Source organism: Aquarana catesbeiana, unplaced genomic scaffold (assembly GCF_042186555.1).
Source record: "Aquarana catesbeiana isolate 2022-GZ unplaced genomic scaffold, ASM4218655v1 unanchor232, whole genome shotgun sequence".
Classification (NCBI taxonomy): Eukaryota; Metazoa; Chordata; class Amphibia; order Anura; family Ranidae; genus Aquarana; species Aquarana catesbeiana.
The window spans coordinates 267,489-274,801 of record NW_027362660.1 but is presented as its reverse complement, the minus strand read 5'-3'; positions in this window follow the sequence as shown (position 1 = coordinate 274,801).

Sequence of the window (7,313 nt, the reverse complement as noted above, 5' to 3'; positions counted from 1 at the left end):
AAAGAGGGGGGGTGAGAGAGCGCCCCCCTCCTGAACCGTACCAGGCCACATGCCCTCAACATTGGGAGGGTGCTTTGGGATAGCCCCCCCAAAGAACCTTGTCCCCATGTTGATGGGGAGAAGGGCCTCACCCCCATAACCCTTGCCTGGTGGTTGTGGGGGTCTGCAGGCGGGGGGCTTATCAGACTCTGGAAGCCCCCTTTAACAAGGGGACCCCCAGATCCCGCCCCCTCACCATTTAACAAAAAAAGTGTCAAAAAAGGTTAAACACAAAAGACGTTTTTTGACAAGTCCTTTATTAATTTCTTCTTTCCGCTTTTTCTATCTTCATTCTTCTGGTCTTCCTTCAGTGTTCTTCTTCTTCCTCCACTCTTCTTGTCCCGCATCTTCCTCCGGCTTCTTCTCCGCTCCATCCGCCTCAGTGGGAATCTTGTGCCGTGTGACGCTTCGGTTCTTCTGACACTTCTTATATAACGGAGGGCGGGGCCCAGGGGCCCTCCTCTGACGCATGGGGACTTCCCTATGGCATTCCCCGTTGTCAGAGGGGGGCGGGGTCACCCGGTTATGTAAACGGGTGACCCGTCCCCTCTGACAACCTGGGGAATGCCATAGGGAAGTCCCTGTGAAGTCCCCATGCGTCAGAGGAGGACGGGGTCACCGGGTGGCCCCGTCCTCCGTTATATAAGAAGTGTCAGAAGAACCGAAGCGTCACACCGCAAAAGACTCCCACTGAGACGGATCGTGCGGACGGAGCCGAGAAGAAGCCGGAGGAAGATGCGGGATGAGAACAGCGGAGGAAGAAGAAGAAGATGGAGGAAGAAGAAAACCGAAGGAAGACCAGAAGATGGAAGAAGCAGAAAGAAGAAGAAATTAATAAAGGACTTGTCAAAAACTGTCTCATGTTTTTTTTTTAACCCTTTTGACACTTTTTTGTGAAATGGTAGGGGTACATTTGTATCCCATTACCAATTCACGCGGGGGGGGCCGGGATCTGGGGGTCCCCTTGTTAAAGGGGGCTTCCAGATTCCGATAAGCCCCCCACTCGCAGATCCCCACAAGCATTGGCCAAGGGTTATGGGGATGAGGCCCTTCTCCCCATCAACATGGGGACAAGGGTACCCCAAAGCACCCTCCCAATGTTGAGGGCATGTGGCCTGGTACGGTTCAGGAGGGGGGCACTCTCTCGTCCTCCCGCTTTTCCTGCAGCCTGCCAGGTTGCATGCTTGGATAAGGGTCTGGTATGGATTTTTGGGGGGACCCCACGCCATTTTTTTTAATTTTGGCGCGGGGTTCCCCTTAAAATCCAGACCTGAAGGGTCTGGTATAGATTTTGAGGGGGACCCCACGCCATTTTTAAAAAAAAATTTGTCCGGGGTTCCCCTTAATATCCATACCAGACCTGACGTTTTTTTTAAATTTTGGTTCGAGGTTCCCCTGTGGGAAATTCCCATGCGGTTTTTATCAATGAACTTTTATGTGTATTGGCGGACCGGCAATTCATTATTAGAAACCTCAACACCATTGGACCCTACAAGCATCAACCAAATTAAGAATAAAATCGAAACCTTACAAAGACAACTGCAAAAACTTGCCATGAACAGGAAGCAAAAAAAACTCCAAAAGCTACACCAAGAGCAGACCTTTTGGATACAACCTAAACAACACAAAACAAACACAACTTCTATAACTCCTGCTATCAGCAACTTGGAAACCGATCCAGAATCCCAAGGTATCCCTTGTGTAAATGCTGACTTTACAGAAAATGTGGATATAACACAGGAATTTGGAATCATAAATTTGTCAAATCATAAACTTTCTACACCAGAAACAACAGTCCTCTCCAAAGGCCTCACATTCTGCCCAACCACTAAATTGGATAATTTACAGGTATGGTCAGATATGGAGGAATTCTTTAGGATACTAAGGCTCAAAGAATATTTTAACAGTAAGGAAAGGAATCCTAGGACAATATGAGGTGACAAAAAGAAAAAGAACAGCAACTTCACACCTCCACAAAGACGCAGCCCCAAACTGGATACCTATATTGACAGCTTCAGGCTGCGAATCACATCCCTGATATCCACCCAGCAAAATAAAATATTATACAACCTTTCACCACTGGAGCGAAGAGCTGTACATGATCTGCGCAATAATCAGGCCATAACCATCAAACCAGCAGATAAAGGGGGAGCAGTCGTTGTGATGGATACAGACAAATATATACAAGAGGGCCAGAGGCAGCTGGCAAATACTACTTACTACAAAAAACTGGATTATGATCCAACCCAGGATTTTACTAAGCAATTAAAAGGTCTCATTGCGACAATACCAAGCCACCTACATTCAGAACTCATCAATGCGATTCCGGATAATCCAGAAATTGGAGACCTCTACATGCTGCACAAGCCAGGAAATCCAGGCAGACCCATTATAACAGGTATGAATACACTTACCGAACATATCTCAGGCCTTGTAGAAAACATGTTAAAACCTTTAGTCATGAACACTGCGAGTTTCCTGCAAGACACCACTGATTTTCTGAACAAGCTTAACAATATACAACAATTACCACCAAATACACTTCTAGTCACTATGGATGTAGAATCCCTGTACGGTAACATCCCTCACAAGGATGGGTTGGCAGCATGTCACAGATTCTTATCATCCTCACCAAATCACAAATACACTGCTGAGGATGTGACACAGCTCATCAAATTCATTCTTACACACAACTACTTCACTTTCAATAATGACATCTATCTCCAGTGCATGGGTACTGCTATGGGAAGCAAAATGGCACCCCAATATGCAAACTTATTTATGGCTGACCTGGAGGACAAATTCCTGAACAGAATACAACAAAAGCCTTACAGATATTATCGCTATATTGATGATATCTTCATGATATGGACTGAAGGTGAAGAAAATCTAAACCAATTCTTCTCATTGATCAACACTTTTCACCCATCTATCAAACTAAAAATGGACTATTCAAACACACATGTCAACTTCCTGGACACTACAGTATACATCAGGGATGACAAGCTTCACACGTCGATATACAGAAAATCGACTGACCGATGCAGCTATCTTCATAGTTCCAGTTTTCACCCCCAACACTAAACGGACCATTATACACAGCCAGGCCATCAGATACCACTGAATTTGTTCAGACCCAGAAGACAGAGATAAGCATCTCAGAACACTGGCAGACTCCTTCCACAAGAAAGGTTACAAAGACAAAACCATCAACAACAGCATAAACACAGCCTTGAAAACCCGAAGAGAGTACCTCTAGTCACCACATACAACCCAGCACTTGAAGGGATCAAAAAGATAATCAAAGATTTACAACCCATTATAACAGAGGATGAAACTCTGAAAGGAATATTCCAACAACCCCCATTATTGGCTTTCAGACAACCACCCAACCTCAGACACAAACTTATCAGCAGGAAACTTCACTCTGATTATGAAGTCATAAATAATGGAAGCAAACCCTGCAATAAAAAAACGCTGCAAACTATGCAACCAGATCAAGCTATCCAAAAGTGTTACACACACAAATGGGACCTTCAATATCATGGGATCTTACAACTGTACCTCCAGTAATGTTGTGTACCTCATCCAATGCAAAAGGTGCAGCAAAGGATCCTATGTTGGTGAAACAGGACAGAAGTTGCAAGCAAGGATGAATTTGCACAGACATACCATCAAAGAACATAAAGAAGACAGTTTATGCACACCTGTGGGACATCATTTCTTTAAACCGGACCACACTATAGAAGACCTCAATGTTTTAGTTCTTAAAGGGAATTTCAGAACTATCCAGGAAAGGAAAACGTTTGAACTAAGAATGATACTTCTTTTTGACACGAAAAATAATGACCCGAATTTAGATATTGGTTTCCTTACACATTATGCTAAAGTTTTACGACCCCCTCTTTGACCAGTTTCCCCCCCTGCATTCTATAGCTCTCCCTTTGTCTTATCTCACTAACTCTGCTGCTATCTTTATTACCATTGATTTGTATGTGTTTGGTTTTCTCTTTTTTTTCTTCTTTAACATTCTGCTTAAAAATTTGTGAATCAGTACTGCTTGGACCTTGAAGAAGGGGACATACCCCGAAAGCTTGTCCTGAAAAATTGTATGTTAGTGCAAATAAAAAAAGTATCACGGACAGTACTCAATTTTCTCTGTCACAATTGCGCTAATACGGCTACAATCAAATCAAGTATTTATCCACAAGATGGCAGTCTAGATATTTCATTGTATTTTTGTTATTGCATTTTGGCTTTTGGCCACAAGATGGCAGCCTAAATTTACCCATTAATTTAATATTTTTTTAGCTCATATTCTTCCAGCGTATCCTAATCATGGTAAATTTTCTAATCCTAATCAGGTGGGATGGCATTGGATTGGATACACTCGATTGGCGGTTGTATTTTAATGGAAGCGACGTGTTCGTAGGTACGATCCCTGATGACGTCAGAATGTACTGACGAAACCGATCGGATTTACCGAACGTGACACATTACTTTTGCTTGCTGCACAGCTTCGGAGCTGCGTTCGTTGATGGACTGTCTGCACAAACCCATATGCGGCTCATGCGGTTTTTAGCCTGTTTTTAATACATTTTTGGCATATTTCACGATGGGAGCCTTCCATTTATTTTCTTCCAGTTCATAACATTAATGGTCTTCAATGACCAATCTCCATCCGAGGGTTCAACCAGGTGCATCCAGTGTCCATGCAGTCACAGCATTCCTGATTTCCAGCACCTGGACCAAGCCGTGATCGTGAGAATCTTTCTGGCATGTCTATGAAGTGCTTCTGACTCCTGTAATGGGAGTCACCACAATCTGGTGAGTAGATTGTGTGGCCGGTGATGGTGGTGGATTACTGTTCCCTTGATGTTCACCGAATACTAGGAGGATTTATCCAGAAGTTTCTGAGAATTTATCTCGATTTTTGAACACTATCTGTCTTTGTTTTTTGTTTTTACTGTTTGATATTTCATCACTAAAACACTTTGATGCTTTCGGATGCTTTTTTGATTGGACTCTAGCCGTAAGTTATTTATGGTTGTCACCTATGACACAGCATTTCTTATATTTTTGTAATTATTATTTTTTTCTTATTTGCATTTTTGTGATTATTTTCTTATTTGCACTTGCACTCTAAAGGGAGCGCGGTTTGTAATTAACTCGTTAATTATTCTCTTTTCACTTACCCTTATAACGTGCTGCTCCCATATATACATTTTTAAAATCATTTTTATTTAAAATTCAAAAGTTTCCACCTGCGCGGGTTGGTGGTTTTTACCATTTATAATATATTACCAGTGTGTGTGCTGCCATGATGCGTCAGGAAACAACTGTGGAGAACTCTGGCTCTATCCCACGCTAATTTACTAAGGCAGCCTTAACTGCTTGTGACTGATGACACGGTCTATGTGTCAAGCTGGAGGGAAATCAGTGTCTGGCAGACATTAAAGATCACCTGTTTCTAAAATCCTGTTTCATAAGAAGTTGCCCCCCTGTGGACCACTTGTTCTTCTTGTTCTGGAGACCTCAAAGTTTAATTATTAATCCCAGAACTAGGGTGAAATCTGTGAGTTGCACAGACCCAGCAAGTGTGCGGGGCTGTAATGCAGCATCCTTAGTCACCTGGCCTGCTTCCATGTGTGAGCTTTAATGTTAGTATGGTTACCTCAGGAAGAGGCTGGAAGGTTGAAGACAATCAATTAACTTAGCATGCTTAATTGGTTTACCTGCTGAAATAAAAACCTTCTAGCCCTTCAATTGGAACCAAAATCATGTACCAATAAGGTGGCTGGGTTTAAATGTATGCATTTTTTATTGTTAGATTTGTACATAAACAACAATACAAAATCAGACTTTGTAAACCTTTCATTAGACAAATATTTAGTTTGGCTGTTTGCAATAATTGCTGCACAGAATGTGGGACCATTAAAAGATAAATAATTTACCAAAATAATGTCTGTAACCTTTTCTAGGAGCACCTTGCATACAGCTACTTCTCTGATATATTGGGGTGAACCCTTCATTACTGGGTCCAGCTTGCATGACATATATTACAATGGCTTGGTTTTCCTAACATTCTCTTTGTATAAGAACTCCAGTTTCATGTTCTAAAAAGACAGCCTTTTCCTGGCGATATTATTATTTCTCTTTGCTTGCTCTGTTGTTAGTTTTAGCTAGATAACACAAGTCCTTAGTTTCCATCTTACATTATTTTCCTGATTCACAACTTAATATATTATATTAACAATACCTTGTGGTCATGCAGAGATGTCCATAAATCCAAGGTTTTCTTCAGCTTTCCACGGGGAAAAACAGGGAAAAGGGACACATCATTTCACAATCCACACATTCTGCTTCGGGTTTCAAAAGTAAAAAAATAAATAAAATAAAAAAAGTACCAACAATCTGTATATGAAAGAACAGAAAAATCATCAGCCAGATAAAAAAAAAAACCTATAAAACAGCTGGCTGCAGGTGGCATCTATCCCAACAGGGTGTGTGGAGTTGGCATGATGGGTCTGTTAGATTTTAATGTAATTTTTTACTCTCACATCATGGACCTCACGTCAAGTTATTATCAGATCTTTAGATTTAATTTTTGTAGAAAAGTTCCCATGTATTCCATCCATCTTGGATTTAGGTATTATGGCAGCTGTATTATAATTAACAACCTCATCTTAATCCAAAGTAAACCCATATTACTAATTTTCCCAATAAGCTGTATTTCATTTCCAGTCAAAGGTTGTCTAAACCAATTAACCACTTCAGCCCCGGAAGGATTTTCCCCCTTCCTGACCAGAGCACTTTTTACAATTTGCGCTGCTTTAACTGGTAATTGCAGTACATACAAACTAGGGTACATTTTCTGGAATTTACGCAGCTTTTAGTTTATGACTGCCTATCTCATTTCTTGAGGTGCTAAAATGGCAGGGCAGTACAAACCCCCCCCAAATGACCCTATTTGCCGGAATTTGCCGAGAGGCTTGTTGAGCACATTGGGATTTCTAAGGGTGTAAATTTTTGTTTCAGTTCTCACTACCTATCACAGTTTCGGAGGCCATGAAATTTCAAGATAGCACAAAACTCCATCAAATGACCCCATTTTGGAAAGTAGACACCCCAAGCTATTTGCTGAGAAATATAGTGAGTATTTTGCAGATCTCGCTTTTTGTCACAAAGTTTTGAAAATTGAAAAAAGAAAAAAAAAAATTTTCCTTTTCTTTTTCATTTTCCAAAACAAATGAGAGCTGCAAAATACTCACCAT